The 20757-nt window shown below is 40.0% G+C and overlaps 1 long non-coding RNA gene across 4 annotated transcripts in view; it reads right to left on the bottom strand.

Annotated features, from left to right (window-relative positions):
* LOC131481236 (uncharacterized) overlaps nt 1-20757 on the bottom strand; it is a 45664-nt gene that overhangs the window by 13279 nt on the left and 11628 nt on the right. The window contains exon 4 of one of the 4 annotated variants that reach the window (XR_009246160.1): nt 2955-3217. The exons of 1 other annotated variant lie outside the window; for it this stretch is intronic. This is a non-coding gene — a long non-coding RNA (uncharacterized LOC131481236). Of the gene's footprint in view, nt 1-2954; nt 3218-4001; nt 4038-8474; nt 8494-20757 lie in introns of those variants that run through there. 2 more of the 4 variants (XR_009246162.1, XR_009246163.1) reach the window with 2 other exon arrangements.

Below are 20757 nucleotides of genomic sequence, written 5' to 3'. Positions count from 1 at the left end.
AGAATGAGAAAGAGACAGTGTGTTTCCATTCACTGGCTTACTTTCTGAATAGGCACAAAATCCAGAACAGGGCCAGACTGAAGCCAGAAGTCCAGAATTCCATCCAGGTCTTCCATGTGGTTGGCAGGAACCATGGGCTATCACCTGCTGCCTCTTAGCAAGCACATGAGCAGGACATTGGAATAGGAAGTGAAGTTGGGTCTCAAACCCAGGCCCTCCAATGTGAGATGTGGATGTCCAAATGCTGGCTTAACTGCTTTGCTAAATGCTTTCCCTGAAAACATTTTTCTGTGACTAGATCCAAAGACTTCCTCAAATTACTAGAGAGGCTCATTAAACAAACAAACAAAACAAAACAAACAAACAAAAAAACCAAAAACCCCTCTGAATTAGTGGAAAGAATACAGAGCCAGCACTCACGAGTCTTAAAATGTGCAATCTCCATCTGATCCCTCCACTTCTGGGATTCTCAATTTTCTTACCAGTACCAAGCCCTTAAATGGATGGAGTTGCAATTATTTGTTGTTTGGCCATTAGATAAAAATGACTTTTTACTAGTTTTTAAGTGTAGTTCATTGCTAGGAATATTTCTCATCCAGTGATTTAGACCATGCTTACATGAGCAAAATGAAATGGAAAATGAGTCAATTCTCTGGATAGTAACTTACTCTAATAGATTCCTACATTTGCCTGCAACATCCAGATAATCAAATAAAATGTTTTTACCTTGAATTATCAGCATAGCTCTCTCACAGTCGTCACCTCTACTCTGAAGGCATAGATCCAAGTGTCAGAATTGAAATCCTTAATCGTAATAAGAGGAACAGGACTTTTTCAGGCCCTAATTTCAAGTGGGCATATTCAGTGTGCTCACATCTGTGGTTCACTCAGCAGCAAGACACACGCACACCATTGATTAGAGATGTTTTCAAGCTAGGCAGACATTTCCAATTCCACTTGATCTCTGAACTGATCAGACTTCTGTGTACTTATCTTAGGATCATGTTGTCAGTTCAGACCCCCAGCAGTTTGCCAGCGGGAAATGTTTTCAATGGGGAGGCAGGCTGGCTGTTGTCTTAGAGCATACATGCAGGAACTCAGCAATCTGTCCACGACTCTGTGTGTTCAAGAAAACTTATACACCAAATGTAAGCTGGAAGGAGTTCAAATAGTTAGCAAAGCAAGCAAGGAATGAAGGAGGGGAGACTTGGTGGATCTTTCTGCTCCCTGATGGAAAAGTCAGTTTATTAATTTAGTCTAGGAAATCAGCAATTGTATTTTTTCTGCTAACTCCATGTACAACTTTTCACACCTAACTATGCATAGGTCATTCTAAAGGAGAATTTAAGTCAACTGATAATGTAATTATACTGAGAAGACACACAATGACTACACTGACTCTGGATACTTTTTGTGACACAGAAAAATTCACCTGGAGAATGGCCCCATCACTCCTTAGAAAGAGCACCTGTCATGCTCTGTTAGTTTTCTAGGGCTACTGCCATGCAGCACCACAAACTGGGTGACTTAGACATCAGACAGGTGTTGTCCTAAACTTCTGGAAGCTGCATTTCCAAGGCCAAGGTGCTGGCAGGGCTGACTCTAAGGGCTGAGAGGAACAACCTTGCCCTTGTTGTGGGTACTTTTCTGGAAATCACTGGTCTTCTTTGGCTTTTAGATCATCATCCCTCTTTCTGTCTTCATCCTCACATGGTCTTGTCTCTGTGTTTCTCTGTGTGTATCCAAATATCCTTCTATTATGTAAAATAACACCACCAATGTCTATATCACCATCTCCCTAATATGGCCACACATTCTGAGATCCTGAGAGTTGGACATCAACCTGTGAATTTAGAGAGTGACAAAGTTCAGTCCAACACACACACCCCTCAATAGCTGTTTATACCGTAAAGAGCCAGTGGCTTGAGTTTCTCTTCTCGAGGCAGAGACAATGTCCTCAAATGCCCAGATGAGTTAATCTTTGACTTAGCAGCTGCAGCAATCCAAACCTCTTTCCATCCTTAATTTCTCTTAGCAGTAGTTCTCAGTTTTTTTTTTTTTTTAATTTCTGGAATCACCAAAAGCAAGAAAAAAGAGCACATTCCTCAAAGTTTCCTTTAAAAATATATCTGAATGTGCCACTGTCCTCCAGGACGTGGGAATGGTTTCTAAGACATTGAAAGAACCTTCCGGGCAGGCATTTGGCCTGTGGGTAAGATGCCAACTGGGACATCTGCATCCCATATTGGAGTGTCTGGGTTTGAGTCTTGGCTCCCCTCCCAATCCCAGCTTCCTGTTAGAGAGGCAGCAGGTGATGGCTCAAGTACTTGGCTCCCTGCCACCCATATGGGAGACCCAGATTGAGTCTCTGGCTCCTGGCTTTAGCCTGGCCCAGCCCCAGCTGTTATGCACAATTGGGAAGTGAACTAGCAGATGGAAGATGTCTCTTCCTCTCTCCATGCTCTCATCTCCTGTCTTTCCTCCTTCTTTGTCTCCCTCTTCTTTTCTCTGTTCACTACATCTCAAACAGATGAAAATGAATTCTAAAAATAAAAATGAGCATTTCAAATAAAATTGTAAAATGACCATGGTTTAATAAAAATACATACATAAGCAACATAGCTATTATCAAAATGAATATTATATGCTATAGCTACTGTATGTGCTTTATTTCTATGAGACTGGCAGAGCATGTGGGCTTCTATTACCTTTGCCACACACACACGGGAAGGATGCCTTCTGCTATGATGGCTACGGTGTCACTAGGGAATAAAAATATTTCAGCTCTGTTACATTCTCATAGGTCTATCATTGACCAAAATGTCATCATGCAGTGAATGGCTAGTTGTGCCATGATTTTTTTGGTTAGTTTAATATTTTATGTTTGGATTCTTAACAATACACAATACTTTCATGATTAGACATGTAATGAGCACAATTACATTTCCTTTTGTGTTAAACTTTTTAGTTTCTCTAGGATAAATAGATGTCAGTTTTGGTACAGACATTTGGCTTTGTAGTTAACAATGCCAGTTAAGATGCCAGCATCACATATGGCAATGTCTTGGGTGCAAGTCCCATGTGTGTTCCTGACTCCAGCTTACTGCTGTGCAGACCAGGCAGCAGGTGATGACTCCTGGCTTCTGACCTCTAAGAGTCCAGTCCTGGTTGTTGTTAGAATTTGGGGATTGAGCAGCTGGCAGATGGGCTGTCATCTCTCTCAAACAAATAAAAACCAGTGTCAGCCTTTTATTCACTTAGTTTCTATAATCAGTAATTTACCTTGAAACTCATGTCAGAATATGAATCTCCCACCAACATGTCCCAACATATTCTCTTATTTCCTTGTTCTCCTCTCTTCCTTTCTCCCCATCACACGTGTACATACATATTTTCTCCTTCTTTTTGGAAGCCTCGCTCTCATAGCCCTACCTTTCTATCCAATCAGAAATACTGGCTTCTTCTTAGTCTGTGGTCTCATCCTGGATCTTTTATTATCATTATTATGGCATTCACTTCACCACATTCCTCTGGTTAATCCCCTCTCCCTTGTTTTTTAGAGCTCATATACTCCTCTTACCTAATTGACTTCCTTTCTGTGGATTGTTAATTGTGACTGGATTCCTAAGAAAAAGCCCAAAGATGGTATATTTTCTGAGATTTTTGTGTGCCAATTACTAATTTATTGCCTCTTCATTCTTGACTTTCTTTATGATATTGGAGCTGGACATTTTTGCTTTGCCAATTGGAGCAAAGATTTTGCCAAAAGAGGGTCTTGCAAGGCCATCACCAGGCACAACAGAGAAAGCCTCTCTTCCCAGTTGCTGTGTGCAGCAGCCAGCAGGTCTGCAGGGATTCAGTGGCACCTGGCCTCCAGCAAGGTTTCTCCTCAAACTCCATTGAGTCCCTCCACGTCTGCAGCAGACAGCTCCAGCTCTCTCCAGCATGTTGCTTGCTGAACACTGATGCCAGCTTACCACTCCTCAGTCAGCAGCCTCCTGTGGACCAATTCCTTCTCAGAACTAGCAGGAATAATCCTAGAATTCATATAGAAACACAAGAGGACCTGAATAGCCAAAGTGATCTTAAACAGAAAGAACAAATGTGGGGGCATCATTCCATCAGGTTTCAAGAAATATTACAGGACTACTGTAACCAAGACAGCATAGTACTGGCATAAAAGACACATAGATCAATGGAACAGAATTGAGATCTCAGAAATGAATCTAAGCATCTATAGCCAACTGATACTTCCCAAAAGCATCAAAAAAATTCCACAAGAAGAAAGATTGGTTCTTCAATAACTGCCACTGAGAAAACTGTGTATCTATATGCAGAAGCTTGAAGTTGGATTTCCCTTCTCAACGTCTCTTTACAAAAATTAACTCAAAATGAACGAAATACCTAACTGCTAAGATCTGAAACCTTGAAATTACTAGGAGACATAAGGGATGACTTCAAAACATTGGGCATTGGCATGGGCAATGTATTTTTTGCTAAGACTTTAAAAATATATAGAATCAAAGCAAAAATGAATAAGATAACAAACTCAGAAGCATGGCAAACAATCAACAGAGTGAAGAGACAACCTATAGAATTGGAGAAAATATTTTCAAACTATTCATCTGAAAAAGGATTAATATCCAGAGTATACAAAGAACTCAAAGCATTTGACAAAATAATAACAACTCCCAAGCTACCTAGCACCGAAATAGCCAAGACTCTGAGCATTTTCCAGAAGAAACACGGATGGCTAACCAACACATCAAAAACTGTTCATTATCACTAGCCTTCAGGGAAATGCAAACCAAACTGCAATGATGCATTATCTCAGTCAAGTCAGAAGGACTACTGTGAAAAAGACAAAAAATAGCAATAATAATGAATTGTGGCAAGGATGTACAAAAAATTGGACTCCTTATACACTGAAGGTAGGAATGCAAATCAGTACTGTCAGGATGGAGAAGACTATGATGATGCCTCAAAAAAAAAAAAAAACTAAAAATACATCTACCATATGATAACTATTCCACTTCCGGATGTGTTTCCACAGGAGATGAAATAGCTTGTCAAAGATACCAGCACTCTTCTGTTCACTACAGTGCTAGTCACAATAGACAAGATATGGAATCAACCTAGATGTCTATCTTTCAGTGGATGGATGGATAAAGAAAATGTGCAGATATACAATGGAAACTATTGATTCACTAAAAGAATAAAATTCTAGGGTTAGCATTATGGTGCAGTGGGTTAAGCTATTGCCTATGATGTCGGCATCCCACATGAGTGTTGGCTTGAGTCACTGTTGCTCCACATATGATCCAAGCCCCTGCTAATATGCCTGGGAAAGCAACATAAGATATTCTGACTGTCACCCATGTGGGAGAACTGAAGAAGCTCCTGGCTCAGGCCTGGCCCAGCCCACCCAGATCTTTTTGGTCTCTTTTCTGTCTCTCCCTTAGTGTACCTTTCAAATAAATAAGTCCTAAAAACTTCTAAATAAGTCCTAAAAAGACTTCCTTAATTCTTATTTAAAATGGCTTTTTGCCTTTGTACACTTGTGAGATATAATAATTTTGACAACTTTAAACTCAAGTAGTTAAAAATTTCTCTAAAAGTGTGAAGCTGCTCTGTTGTCTTCACTCAGGAAATCAATGCTTCATTGTTTCAGAGACATGGCGGAAAGCAGCTGGAATAACAAGCTTGCTGCTCAGGTCTGTCTTTTTTGCATCCTGAATGAAAGAAAAGTCCTGAAAAGCAGGCTTTGTTGTGAGAGAAAATGTCAAACCTTCCCTTCACTTATCAAAACCAAAGCTTGGAGAATTGAAGTTAAATTTCTACATTAAGAGAATAAGAGACCTTAGAAATGAGATCAAGCAACATCCCCTTGATGGAGGGGTAGTGGATGGTACTTTTGGATGAAGAAAAGAGTGGCAGGAAGGAAGATGATTCAGGGGTTTGACTTGATGCAGGCTCTCCTAGGTCACCGAGAAGGGGCCTGGCAATTACAACTCTGGTGAAGGTGACCCTGGATATATGGGAACACAGGAGCCCCAGAGAAAGTCCAGGAGGTGGGAGGAGCCTCCATAACACCCAGGCTTTTGTTTTGGGTTATGAAGGCTAAAGAAAGGTAAATAAGGAACACCATCTATAAGTCAATAACATTTGGCATTTTTTCTTCTATTAAAATGGGTATTTTAAACAATAGATCAAGAAGAAAAGGTTTCTTGGCCTAGCACTGTGCTAAGTATTCCTCATGGATTACCTCTTTGCTTTTTCATAGTGGTTCAATCAGAGCCTATTACATAGAGGCCTAATGGAGATTGTAAGAAGACAAACCCCTTGCACAGGGTTTCTGGTAAGGGTTGAAGCCAGGACAGGATCCTAGATCTGACTGTCCAAGTTGACTGACAGGCTGCCTCATCTTGGTACCCTCCACTTCATTTCTATCCTCACTTCAGTCCTGCCTGCTAGCCTCATCTCTCCAAATTGAAGATGGTAACTCCGTAACTAAACATTCTGATTGGAAACTCATTCACACTGAACTGTTATCTCACCCAGACACTAGAATTTTTAAAGTTTTATTTTGGTATGAGTTACATATCATAAAATCAAGTGTTTTTTTTTTGTTTTTGTTTTTGTTTTTTTTACTAAAATAAATTCTGGGGCTGGTGCTGTGGGGTGGTAGGTAAAGCTGCCGCTTACGATGTTGGCATCCCATACGAGTGCCAATTTGTGATGCAGATGCTCTACTTCTAATCCAGTTCCCTGCTAACATCCTGGGAAAAGCATCGGAGCAAGGGCCAAGTGTTCAGGTTCTGAGCCCACAAGTGAGCTCCAGGTGAATCTCCTGGCTGCTGACTTCAGCCTGGACTGTGAGCTGGCTGTGGTAGCCATCGGGGAGTAAATCAATGAATGATGGATCTGTCCGTCTGTCTCATTCTCTCTCGTCCCATTACTCATTCAAAACCAATCAATCAAATCTTCTAGGAAAAAAGAATTTCAAGCAGCGATAGCAATGAAGTGAGTTATAAGGTTGGAGGGAGGCTGGGCCGTAATAAAAGAAAATTTTGATTTTGATCTTTGCCCTCACAGATGTGTCCTGTGCTGCCTGTATCAGTAAGCCCCTTGTTATTTTGGGAAAACTGGCAGATGTTGCGGGGAGCAAAGCTACTTTCTGGTGAGGGTTGAAGAAAGCTTTTCTTCCACAATTCACACTCTCCGACAGATCTGCAGGAAGTCTCCTTCTGGACAGTCAGGCTGCCAGTCTGTGGTTGCAGTACAACCTAGAGATTCATGATGCTGGTCTGCACAAAGTTTGAATTTTTTTATCTTTTTAATTTGTAAAATTATGTATTTGGGAGGGAAAGTACACAGAGAAGGGGAGAGCCCTCACTTGATGGTTGCATTATGCCCATTATGGGCTGAGGCTGGGTCAGGCCAAAGCAGGAGCTGGGATTCAACCCAGGTCTCCCACATGGGTGGCAAGCATCCAACTGCCTGAGTCATAACCTGCAGCCTCACAGAGTATGCATTAACATGAAGCTGGAATAAGGAGCATGGCTGGGACTTGAACCCAGGTACCCCTATATGGAATGGTGTTATTCTAACCAACATCTTAACCATTAGGCCAAATGCCTGCCTCTGCCCCTACACAATGTTTTAAAGATGATACACACTCAAAGCACATTTTCCAGTAGTCCCTGCTGGTTAAGATAAAACAAAAAGGATTAATTTCAAGATGTACCGTCAATTTTACAGTCATCAAGACAGGTGGTATTGATGGACACAGAGACCAAAAGGGAACAACAGTCAGTTTAGGAATCATACCACTGCTATGTAGTCATTTGATTTTTGATAAAAGTACAAAGACAATTTAGTGCCAAAGATCCCAGTCTCTCTCTTTAAGTTTTTAAAGATCTATTTATTTTTATTGGAAAGCAAGATTTACAGAGAGGAGAGACAAAGAGAAAGCTCTTTCATTAGCTGGTTCACTCCCCAAGTGGCCACAATGGCCAGAACTGAGCCAGTCTGAAGCCAGGAGTCAGAAGATTCTTCTGGGTCTCCCACGTGGGTGCAGAGTCACAAGGCTTTAAGCCATCCTCTACTGGTTTTCCAGGGTACAAGCAGGGAGCTGAATGGGAAGTGGAGCAGCCTGGACACAAACTGGCGCCCATATCGGATCCCAGTGCATACAAAGCCAGGATTTTAGCTACTGAGTTATTACGCCAGGTGCAAGTTCACAGAGTTTTCAAGAAATAATGATGGAGCAGATACTGTAATGCAGCACTTTTGAACACTGCTTGGGGCACAGGTATCCCATAGTGGACAGAGTACCAGCTGAAATACTACATATACCACACTTCTCATCCTATTTTCTGCCTTGGAGGCAGTTGATGATGGTCCAAGTATGTGGGTTTCTGTCACTCATGTAGGAGACCTGGACAAAGTTCCCGGATCCTCCTGGATCTGGTCCAGCCCAAGCCTTCCTGCCTGATAAGAGCATTTAGGGAATAAAGCAGCAGTAAATGTGTCTCTGTCTCTCTCTTTCCCTCTGTCTAGCACACAAAGGAATATTTCAAATAAACAGACCAACCTTACAAAAAAATAGTGACAGTACAACTTGATTCCCATAAGTAAAAAAACTCACAAAAACAAAAGTAAAAACCTCTATTCTTCAAAAACAATATTGAGAAAGTGAAATGCAAGCCATAAAACATGTATCTCCAATACCCCCCTAAAGACTGGTAAGCCACTAGAACCAGAAAAAGAAACAACACACTTTAAAATGGGCAAGAATTTGGAATATACATGACATCAAAGGACACATACAGAAGATGGCAAAAAAAAAAAAAGCCCAGGAAAAAATACTCAACATTATTAATCACCAGGAAAATGCAAACTGAAATCATGCAGTCACCGCTTCACTTACCAGAATGACCAACACTTACCTGACACAACAAAAACAGCTTTGGGACCAAATGCTGGAGAGGATGCAAAGCAACTGGAGAGCTCACACATGTTGTGGAGATGCAGAAATGGTTCTTCCCCTTGAGAAAACATTTGGCATTTTCTAAAAAACTAAAACCTACACTTGCCCTATGACCCAAAAACCTACTCTGAGATACTACCCAAGTGAAACACAAACTATGTTAGCACACAAAAATGTTAGTGCTTATCGCCATTTTCTTCACAATTGCCCCAACCCAGAAACAAAATTCTATCAAACTGATGCGTGGGTGTATGAACTGGTTCATCCATCCGGGGGAACACTACTCTGTAATAAAAAGGAGCAGATCTCTGAGCAACACACAATCAAGTTGAATCTTAAGACGCTTTGTGCTGAATAGGAAAAACCAGATCCCAAAGGGCATGCATGATTTGATTCTATTCACAAGGTATTCTCAGAAAGGCAAAACAACACAAAAAAGGCTGGTGGGTGTTGCAGGTTGCAAGAGGAAGAGGTTGAATAGAAAGCAGCACGAAGGTACATTTAGGGAGCTAGGATTGTTCTGTAACTGACTGTAGGCTGTGACCAGATGTTTGTCAAACTGGAGTTTATCAAAACTCATAGAGCTGTACAGTATCTAATGAATACATCTTCAATGGTGTATAAAATGTTCCACAGTGAGTCCAAAGAGCCTGCAAGATTATTTTCAACTTTAAGATAGTATTCTAATGGTTGCTAGTTGTTAAGTATTAATTATGAGAAAAAGTAGTTTTCCAAATTTAACTCTTAGAGAAAATACAATTGTAGAGTATTCCCTTAGCATGAATCTAAATAATGCTTTTCCGGTCATATTTATAGACATGCTCACATTTTCCCCCTCTCTAATATAGCTGTTAAGAATATGAAATCCTTTCAGTTTCTACTTCAACTGCAAGCACTTCTCATTTAGATTTTCTGGTGTGCCAGCAGTATAAATTCTGTTGCATCCCTGTACGCCTTTTGTTGTTTCTGTCTGCAGCATTTGCAAATCATGTTTAATTTTGTTTGCCCAGAATAATAATGACATGCTAAAAAATATCTATTCCATTCACACTTCACATTCTTATAGTCACACAAGAGGCTTAATGCTCTTCTGTCCTCTGAGGAAGCTTGTGATAAAACAGGAGAAACGTGATGAATAATTAAAAATGGTATATTTACTCCTGAAGAAAGACAAATCTTTGAAAAACCTCTGGCAGCAGAAGAGCTTCCCAATCAGGTATCATCTCCTTACACATAAATCGCTAGTGTTTTCAGGTGTCAAGGGATTTTAGAGTCAGATACTAATGAGCTAAAGATGCTCAACTTGGTCACTGAGAGTAGGAAGAATGAGGATTGAGTTACTTTCTGTTAATTCTTATCATTCTTCCATGTTGGTTAACAAGTAGACACTAGATGCTTAGCATTGTGCCAAAGCAGAGATAGGAAAGAATAGCAGATCTCAGAGAGCTTATTCAGAAAGACTTCATTGCAAAATATTCATATCATAGAAGTAGACTTCATTTGTTTTCATCATAGAAACAGATTTGACCCAGCACTGTTTTATATCTTATAATGAAAACATCTCTCAAAACAATAGTGTAGGTGAGGAATTGAGCATACTTGACAGAAGTGTCACTCACTCTCTATGGTTAATCAAAAGCTATACTGATTGGCTACGAACTTAAGACCCAATAGACTTTGAGACCCAGTGGCACGAAAAGCTGGCTCTGCAGCTCTGGAAATGTCACCACCTTTGTCCAACCTCAGTTTTAGGTACACAATGATGGTGGCTGACTTTAATGATCTCTAACATAAGTAACAGCTCTGAAAGCAGCGCTGATTCCGTATGCAACACCAGTTCTCAAATTATGTTAATACAATCTATAAACCTATATTACATATAATTAAATCACTGATAATTCATAACGCACTTCAAAATACTACATACTTTAGAGTCATTACTATGGATTTAGCAAAGTTCTAGTTAAGCAGAAATTTCAGACTAATGGAATCCTCATTAGATTGGCTTTTACAGGCCATTTACACAAATATAACATTCTAATTGTGGTGAAAATCGTACTATCATTTTTATAAGACAAAACTCAATTCAGCAATTAATCAGAAAACAAAGAGCTGTACTCCCTTCACACGATGCAGGGATGACTTTCTGACCAAGTGCCAGCAAGACCTGACCTCTCCGCTGCCAGGAGCTGCACACAGATCTGCTGGTGTTTACAGAAAACTGACCAACAGAGTGCTTTGCGTGCACTGTAGGTATTTGCAGTGAGTTTCAATACAGATTTAATAAGTCAATTAATTTAGAAACCAGTAAATTAATAATACAGTTAACTACCTTTAATACTTTGCTAATTGAAATTTGTAATATTGGGACAGGACCAAGTCGAAGTTTGCACTTCCTTCCTCGTTTCTTCATTCTAGATTTCCTTCACCAACCAGTTGTGGAAAAGTTACTATGTAACCTCTGTAATTGCAAAATCTTACATAATGTATCAAATACAAAATCTCTGCCCTTAAAAAGGCTCATAATATCCGGGACCTGGGGTGGGTGGGAGACTGGGTGGGACTTCTCCCTCAATATCTACTTTACCTCAGATATATGAAGGAAACAATACGGAAGTAATGGTCTTACCCATTTCCCTATAGCCCTTGTACCTTTTTACCCTAATCAACTATGTAAAGATTGTCAAAAATATAATTAAAAAAGAAAATAATAATAAAAGAAAAAAGAAAAAAGAAAAAGAAAAAAAGGCTCACAATATATCAGAAAACATATAATTTTAAAATGATGTGACAATGAAGTGATAGAGATTTTAGAGAATCATTCTTAATTTGTTATTCAAACACACACACACACACACACAATCTTTCCCCTTGATTGAAATGAACATTCCATATCAAATTTCAAAGAAAACCCTTAAATAAATTCAAGCATTTTCTAAGCACCAGTTTACACACAAATAACATCATTCTCTCTTGTTCTTGAAAGAAGAGGCAAAAACCTACACTTAAAAAAACACTTTTGCAATTGCTTTTCGTAGGAAAAACCCAAAATAAGAAAACTACATTGAAAAAGCATTTCAGATGGTAAGGATGGTGAGGAGACAGTCTGTATAAGCTGGTCTAGAGGATAAATGAGAAACTCCTTTTGAAGGGCTACACGGATGACTAATCAGGATGCTTTAAAATGTACACATCAGATGTAGCACATTTATTTCAGAAAATAGCTGAGGATGAACATAAAGATTCCTTTATTTGTTTACATACATTTACGACTGCCATGTCTTTTGGTGAATTGGCCCTTCATTATCATATAGCATTCTTTATTCTCCAGTTTTGTGGCTGGAGTAACTTTTTTTTGGAGGGGGATGCGAATATTTATTTATTTTTATTGGAAATACACATATACAGAGAGAAGGAGATACAGAGAAAAAAATCCTCTGTCTGCTGGTTCACTCCCTAAGTGGCAGCAACAGCTGGAGCTGAGCAGATCTGAAGCCAGGAGATTCTTCTGGGTCTCCCACACAGGTGCAGGGTCCCAAGGCCTTGGCGTATCCATCTACTGCTTTCCCAGGCCCTAAGCAGGGAGCTGCTGGGACACAAACTGGAACCCATATGGGATCCCGGCACATGCAAAGTGAGAATTTAGGCACTAGACTGATCACACCGGGCCCCGGAGTAACATTCTTACAGGTGGCTAACAGAGCAATGCAAATAAAGCAGCTGTTATAAGAAGTGGAAATCAGAAAAAGCATATTCTTTAACTTACTGTGTCAAATAATTACTTGGATTGTGCTTGAATCTGAGCAGGTACGTGCTAACTAGCAGTAACATGTATTTGTAGAAATAACTTTTGGCTGTTAATAGTCTGAGATGCATGATTTCAAATTGAGCATTAAACAAATAGTAAATTTCACATATTGCTCATAATTATGCTGGGGGCTTACTATCATATAAATTGTGTTATATATATTTATATTTATACGATACAATCATACTAGATGCTTTTCATTATTTTCCTATCATTTTGGATTTGGCCTTAATATTATCTCTGATCACCCTTTTGAGTTTATATTGCAGCATTTAAAAATGGTCAGTATTAATTAATCAAGCAGACTGCTTAACACAAAATAGAGATGTTAAGCTATGTTGCCATCTATGGACCAAACCCATCTCACCCAATCATTTGGATATTCAGAGAAAAATTATTGGAGCTCAAGGTTGTGCTGACACCTTGTGTCTAAACACATATGAGAAGGATTTCGTACAGTTCTAAGAATTCAACCGTGAAACCTAATGTGTAGCCATCTCCATGTCACCATTCCTATGGCTTGAATTTTTCTTAATTATATTTATGTCTCTTTCCATTTGCTCTCCCAAAATATGTCAATGTTTGGTGTGCAATACAGAAAACTCTTCCTGCTCCACATAATTTAATTGTATTATAAAGGTGAAGTAAAAGGTGTTACACTTTTCAATTCTCCTATTCCTAATTCATTAACTATTTAAAAAATAGCCATTTTAAATATTACTTATGTGTTGGTTTAGAAGCACTGAGAATAGGAACTATATCATTTACTGCAATCTAGTAAAAAAAATTTGCAGTTTTACAGGCATAGTTATTGCCATGGGAAAAAAAAAGATTCAGGAAACTGACTTTTACAGAGCATTTCCCATACGCCAGGCATTGTTCATGCATTCTATAAACAAGATTCCTAATACTTACAGCTGTCCTGTGTAGGTCCCATCATCAGTCTCCAAAGATAGCAGAAAAGGAACCTTTCCTGGGTTGGTCCCATTTTGAACTGCCCCAGAAGTGATAAACAGTCTTGGCTCACCTCTGCTTGAGGTCTTTGACACAGGGAAAACTTGGATGAGGATTTTGTTCTCAAAACACTCCTGAGAATCCTCAGGAGTGATTATATACATGTATCTGCCACTTCATCTTGGGTTTCACCTGGGTGGAGATGGAGAAGGCTAGATTCCATCTGGAAGTTCAGCTTTCTATCTGTGATGTGCTCCAAGGTCACTGGTAGTTAACAGATTTCAGTAGAGCTCTATCCATGTTCTAGTGACACTGAATTCATTTGTGCTGCTGTAGGTTGGCTCTCAGTTATCCGGGCACAGATAGTCTACAAGATGCCAGAATGTTTTTCGATCACTTCCTACAACAAACTTGGCCTCTAAAGAAGCCTTTAATGGTACACCTCTTTCTGTTCACATACATGGAAATACACATGTCCCAAGAGGGGAACCAAGCACCAAGGAAAATTGGATTGAGAAGTATTCCTCTGGGTGAGACTCTCTGCCACTCTCTGTCACAGTGCAGCAGCATCCTTCCTGAAGGTCAGCAGGTGACTTCTTGTAAGGACTTACCTGATTACCAGGTTAGGCCCACCCAAGATAATGATCTTTGCTTAATTACTTCAGTAGCATTTGTAAAAACCTTCACAGAAGAATAGTGTCTTCCTGAACAATTGGGAGTAGGCTACCTGCACCAAGAGGAATGGCTCTTAGGAGCCTTTTAGAATCAGCTTAACACACTGCCAGTTTAGCTGCATCCACAGTGTACACCAGATAAATACAAGGATACTTCATACCTTGTCACATCACTTGATATACCTGGTCCACATCGGTAAATCTAACAGTACAGAAAACTTACTTTTGTAACCTCTACAGCAAAAAATGATGACCATGCACCAATGGGCTTCAGAAAATAAAGCTTAAAACTCCTTGGATGACTCAAATGTTCCCTGCCCCCCTGTCTATGCCTCATGCATATTTGTAGTTTCCAGGGCACTTGGCACAACTTTAGTAGACACTTCATTTTCATGCCATGAACCCCAGTTGGATATTTTGAAATGTAGCCAAATGACTCCTATCTTATTTCACCCAAAGGTTTTCTGGAATATATATCCTTCTCTTAATATTACTGTATTCAGAGCTCCAATCAATCCAATCTGGCAGGCATTTTATTTCACAACCATCATATGGAGCAATTTCCCCTTCAAGACATTTCACTCTGTTGCTGTCAAAGGGAGACTCATTTAGTACAAAATCAAAATCAAGAGAAAATTAGGAGTAACTTTATTGGAAACAAAGTGGCAACAAGAAGACAGTAGCAACCATCTACTCTGGGATTTTAAGAAATAAAGACTGAATAGCTCCAAGTAACACAAATTACCAAATCCATGCTCACCTTCTAAAATTTTCTATAGACTATCAATAATCTATACAATGCTGAATGTTTCTTTTCTAGAAAATGTTCTTAGTAAGAAAAGAATCAACCAAAGGTCAATGAAAAGAGACCACATGACTTTGTAAAGGAAGTTAAAGCTGGAAGCTGGTGGTGGTGAGGAACAGAGAAGTTGCCATAGCAACCTTCCTAAGAATGGCCCACATAATGTAAACAGGAAGAAAACTTTGTGAGTTTTCCTCTGAAATCATACACTATTTTTAAAAACAAATCCATGTATCTCTCTACAATTATATTGGTAAGTCTGACACCCAAAAGGTTATGTCTCCTTTCTTCCGTAATTAGGATCCAGCAACAATGGATGGTGGCAAGGCCTTCACATGGTCACAAGTGAAGGCTGTCATTTTTAGTCATGCCTATTTGACATATGAATATGCAATTGTTGTTTGAATCTCTGGTTTAAAAGTTGAACCTGCCACTATTGCAGATAAACTCAAAATACTGCATCTACCTGGCAAGCATGTAAACACCCAAATAAAAACGGCTAATTTTTCACTAATGCATAATAATTCACTTTGAATAAGACTTCAAGTGTTTTTGTTTGTTGCTTTATTTATTTGAGAGAGAGACAGACAAAGAAAGGGGCGAGGGAGAGAACTAATTCACGTCTGCTGGTTAAATCCCCAAATGCTTTGGACTTAGGTGAAAGCCAGGAGCCAGAAACTCCATCCACATCTCCCAGGAGTGTGGCAGGATCTTAATTACTTAAGATATTGCTGCTGTTGTCCAGGGTCTCCACTAGCAGGGAGCTGGAGTCAGAAGCTGGATACAGCCCTCAAACCAAGGCACTGCATTGTAGGCATATAAACTGCTGGGCCAAATGCCCACCCAAGAGAAGTTATTTATTCATTTGAAAGAGAAAGGGAGATACAGAGACAGATCTTCCATTCACTCCCATAATGTCTACAACAATCAGGGGTGGGCAAGTTGAAACCAGGAACTCTTTGAGGCTGCCATATGGCAGGCAATGATGCACTTTGGTCGTCACCTGCTTCCTCCAATGTGCATTATCATGAAGCTCGATTGGAAGCAGAGGTGGGACTCCTTCCAGGTACTGGATATGGGCTGCAGGTGTTCCAGGTGGTGGCCTCCCCAATCAAACTTTTTAGAAAATTTACGTCACCCAAATGATGACTGTTTGTTCTAAACTGCAGAGAACAGAATTTTCCCAAAGTTAAAAAGATACATTTTACTTGAAAGGCAGAATGACAGAGTAAACAGTGACCTTCCATCTGCCCAAATGCTCACATCAGCCAGACCTGGACAAGTCTAACTCAAGAGCCTGGAATTCCATTTGAGTCTTCTATGTGAGTGGCAGGAACCCAACTACTTGAGCCACAATGTATACTCAGCTGCTGATTAGAAGGGAGCTGGATCACAAATAGAGTAGAGGGTATGTGAATGAGGCACTGCATGCAGGAATCCCTCATGGTGGCTTAACTTGCTGAATCACAACACTTGTTTTATAAGAAATATCTTTTTAACTGATTCCAGTATTCCAGTTTTCATTTTTAAGAAAGAGTTTACTTGGATCCAGCACAATGGGATACCAGCTAGATCCCTGTGTTGCATCTGCTGGGATCCCATGTGGGTGCTGGTTCGTGTTCATGCTGCTCCGCTTCTCATCTGGCCCCCTGCTTGTGGTCTGGGAAAGCAGTAGAGGATGGCCCAAAACCTTGGACCCTGTACCCATGTGGGAGACCTGGAGGAAGAGGTTCCTGACTTTGGACTGACTCATCTCAGGCTGTTGGAGCCATTTGGGGAGTGAACCAGCAGATGGAAGATCTTTCTCCCTGTCTCTCCTTCTCTCTGTAAATCTGCTTTTCCAATAAAAATAAACAAACCATTAAAAAAAGCATTTACTTATTTGAAATGCAGAGTGACAGAATGAGAGAAAAACACAGATTGAAATCTTCCTTCTGCTGATTCTCTCTCCAAATGGCTTCAATAAGCTGCGTTGGACCAAGCCAAATCCAGGATCCAGGCACGCCATGTTGTTCTTTCATGTGAGTGGCAGGTGCCAAGCACTGGAGCCACCTTTCACTGCTTTCCTCCATCACAATGCCAACATCTCCAGTTCTCTTATTTTTCAACTGAAAAGCCTACCAGCACGAGTACAACGTTCCTGACTCTCTGCAGTTGCCTTGGCAGCCAGCTCCCTGTGCTCATTCTTCTTCTGTAGTCAGTATGCTTCTTCTGTGATTGGCTCCAACCACTAAGATGCAGTGAAATGGCTGAGCTTCATTTAATTATTTATGCACTTCTTGCCCTTTGTAAATGGCAGCAGCAAGGGTTGAGTGGGACAAGACAAGTTCTTCCTCATTGACCAATGGTTTAATTATAGTTGGAGGTTTTCAAGAAAAGAGGCATCTTCACTATACTTACAAAACATTCTTGATCCAGGTCAGTGTCAGATATTTAGCAGAAAGCCAAAGATTTACTTTACTTAGCAAAAAAGATATTTAGGGCCAACTTCTCAAAGACTACTTCTTGGAATAATTATGTATGTGATTAGATTGTCATAGATTGTTTGGTAACATTCACAGACAATGTATAGCAGCTGATTGTTTTCAGAGAAATATGCTAATGGGAAAGAACAATCAAGCATACTATTAATTAGCATTACCGAAGATCTCATAATATTTTCACAAAATTGTTGTTAAGTGTTGAGAAGCTAAAGAGATTAGTCTACTCCTTGCCAGCCAAATTTAATTCTCATCTTGATAGTGGTAATTTAACTATTGTAACTGATAGTCAAAGTAGACATCGTATTTGATTACACATATAAATAAGCTACTTTAAAGAAATGGTAATTGAAATTTTATGTACGCTCTAACAGTATTTGCAAAGTGATAGTTTCATCCATAGTATTTTTAAATTTCTATCTATATAAATTTTCATTGAAAGGCAAAGAGACAGTGATCTTTCGAGTGCCACTTGACTAACCAATGCCTGATAAAGCCAGGACTGGGCCAGGCTGAACTCAAATCCCTCAATCCAGGTCTCTACATGTCGATGTCAGGGGTCCAAGAGCTTGAGTCATTGTCTGCTGCCTCCCAGCTGGATCAGAAGGGAAGAAGCTGGGACTTGAATCAGACACTTCAATATGGAACATAACTTAACCACTGTGCCAAAGGCCTACCATTGTTTAGTATTTTTAGAACTTGTTTGGAGTTCGAAAACTTCTACATTATTCTCAACGTCTAAATGATAATTCCTTGAAAATGGATTTGACTTTTCACCAATATAAACATATCAGTTGGCATCTAGACTTGTGATTAGGATATACATGAACACTACAGGTAAAACTAAGCAATATCCCTCAACAAAAATGTGGCAGATTTCACTTCCTAGAGACAACCCATTACATTCCCTGTTCTTGCACCTCTGCAGATCGTTGTGTCTTAGACAACACAGAACAGAAGTGATGCAGGAGGCTGGGTTGTATAACTGTTGCACATTTCCACCTTGTTCTCTTGGGAGAGCATAGTGCTCTTGGGACCCAGGCATTATGCTGCAAGGAAATGAACCCCGAGAGTTCACACATACGTGTCCCAGCTGACAGCTGTGTCAACTGCAACTGTGGTTAAGTGAACATTCAGGTGATTTGAGCTCCTACTCACACGGGTATTGCCAGTGAGTTATCCCAGCTGACACAAAAGGGAGCAGCAATGAGGTATCTCTGCTCCAGGGTACCCAATTGTACATTCACCAACAAAATAAATGATTGTTGGTTTTTGAAGCCACTAAATGCAGGCTGATTTGTTACTCAGAATACACATTGGAACAAACTTTGAAAACTAGACATGGGGAGATCCTGGCATAACACATGGCATCGGCTCTGGGTCCAGCTAGCAGGTATAGCTGGCAGGGCACTGATAGCATATTATGAAGGGATTTCAAAAGGTGATGGGAAAATGCAATTAAAACATTAATTTACTTTTGGTGCAAAAATGTTAAACCTATGCAGTTTATTTATATTACACATTTTCCACAAACATTTTGAAGATCTCTTACATTAGCAGGAATCTAAAGGACCTTGTGAAGGTAGGCAATGAACGTTGAAAAGTGGAGGGAAACATTATTAGAAGCTGGCCAAAAAAAAATCTTGGCTTCTTCATGGTGGAAAGCTGGCCCTAAGGTCACCTGCAGTGATACTGAAAATAAGAAATGTACTAACGCAGTGAGAAATCTCATTGAGAAGAATTGCAGGCAGAATTTTGAAAACAATACCTCATCTCCCACTGGCAATGCATCAGAAGAGAGGTAAAAGTGAATGAATGAATTAATGAATAAATATTTATATTTAGATATATGTAAATATATATTTATATATATTTTAAAGAAGAAAGGTTAAGAGAAAGAAAAATTAAATGTAGCAGCTAGGACTCACTACATGCAAAAATTCAGCCAGGAAGCCAGTTTGTTTCTCATTTGTAGTGTCACTTCTAGTCTCTCTAGATGGTACATGAAGCTCTAGGAAATAGCTTCTAGGCAAATCAATGGCACGGTGGAAAAAGCAGCCTCCATATAAGCCCAATGGAATGGAAATCTCTTTGCTAAGACCTCAGAATGACTTAAGGTGGAGTTTTATGGACATTTTCTTTTCTTTTTCTTCTTTTCTTTCTAAAGATTTATTTTATTGGAAAGGCAGGTTTACAGAGAAAAGGAGAGACAAAAACATTTCCATCTGCTGCTTTACTGCCCAAATGGCCACAAAGACCAGAGCTGAGCTGAGCTGATGCCAGGAGCCAGGAGCCAGGAGCTTCTTTGATGTTTTTCCAAGCCATAAGCAGGGGGCTGGATGAAAATTACAGCATCCAGACACAAAGTGATGCCCATATGGAATGCTGGTGTTTGCAGGTGGAGGATTAGCCAATTCTGCCATTGTACTGCCGCCTGGATATACTGAAACAGGCAAAAATCCTTCCAAGTGTTTTAAGGGAGTGCTTCACAGCCTCTTTTGTGAAACAAACATTTGCAGATCTTGAGGTGCTTGTCCCACAGCAGCTTCACAGATTCCTAGGTAGAAAGGGCTTATCTTGGAGTTATATGTGGGTATAGATTTTGTCTAATGGTAGAAAGTTAATACTTCCATGTAAAGCCCACAGTGTGGGGTGGGCATTGTGCACTGCAAGTTAAAACCACCTTGTGGGACACCTACAGACTTTAACAAGTGCCTAGTATCAACCTCCACCTAGTTCCAATCCAGCTACCTGGTAATGCACTGTCAGAGGGCAGATATGATTATGTGAATATTTGGGTTCTTGCCATCCATGTGGGAGAGCCACATGCAGTCAATGGTTCCTGACTATGGTTGACTTGGCCCAGCTGTGACTGTTGTCAGCATCCAGGGAATAAATCCATGCAGGGGAGATATCTGCCAATGTTTGAAGAAAAAGCCCACAAGGCCTTAAAAATTTATATTGCTTCAATTAAAGGGAAAAGAACAAGCCATTGGATCCCCAAATGTCTACAGGCAAGATAGTAGGCTGAAACTGCCCAGTTGCAC

Source organism: Ochotona princeps, chromosome 10 (genome assembly GCF_030435755.1).
Source record: "Ochotona princeps isolate mOchPri1 chromosome 10, mOchPri1.hap1, whole genome shotgun sequence".
Taxonomy (NCBI): Eukaryota; Metazoa; Chordata; class Mammalia; order Lagomorpha; family Ochotonidae; genus Ochotona; species Ochotona princeps.
Note: the sequence above shows the minus strand (reverse complement) of the source record. Positions and strands in the feature narration are given on the sequence as shown.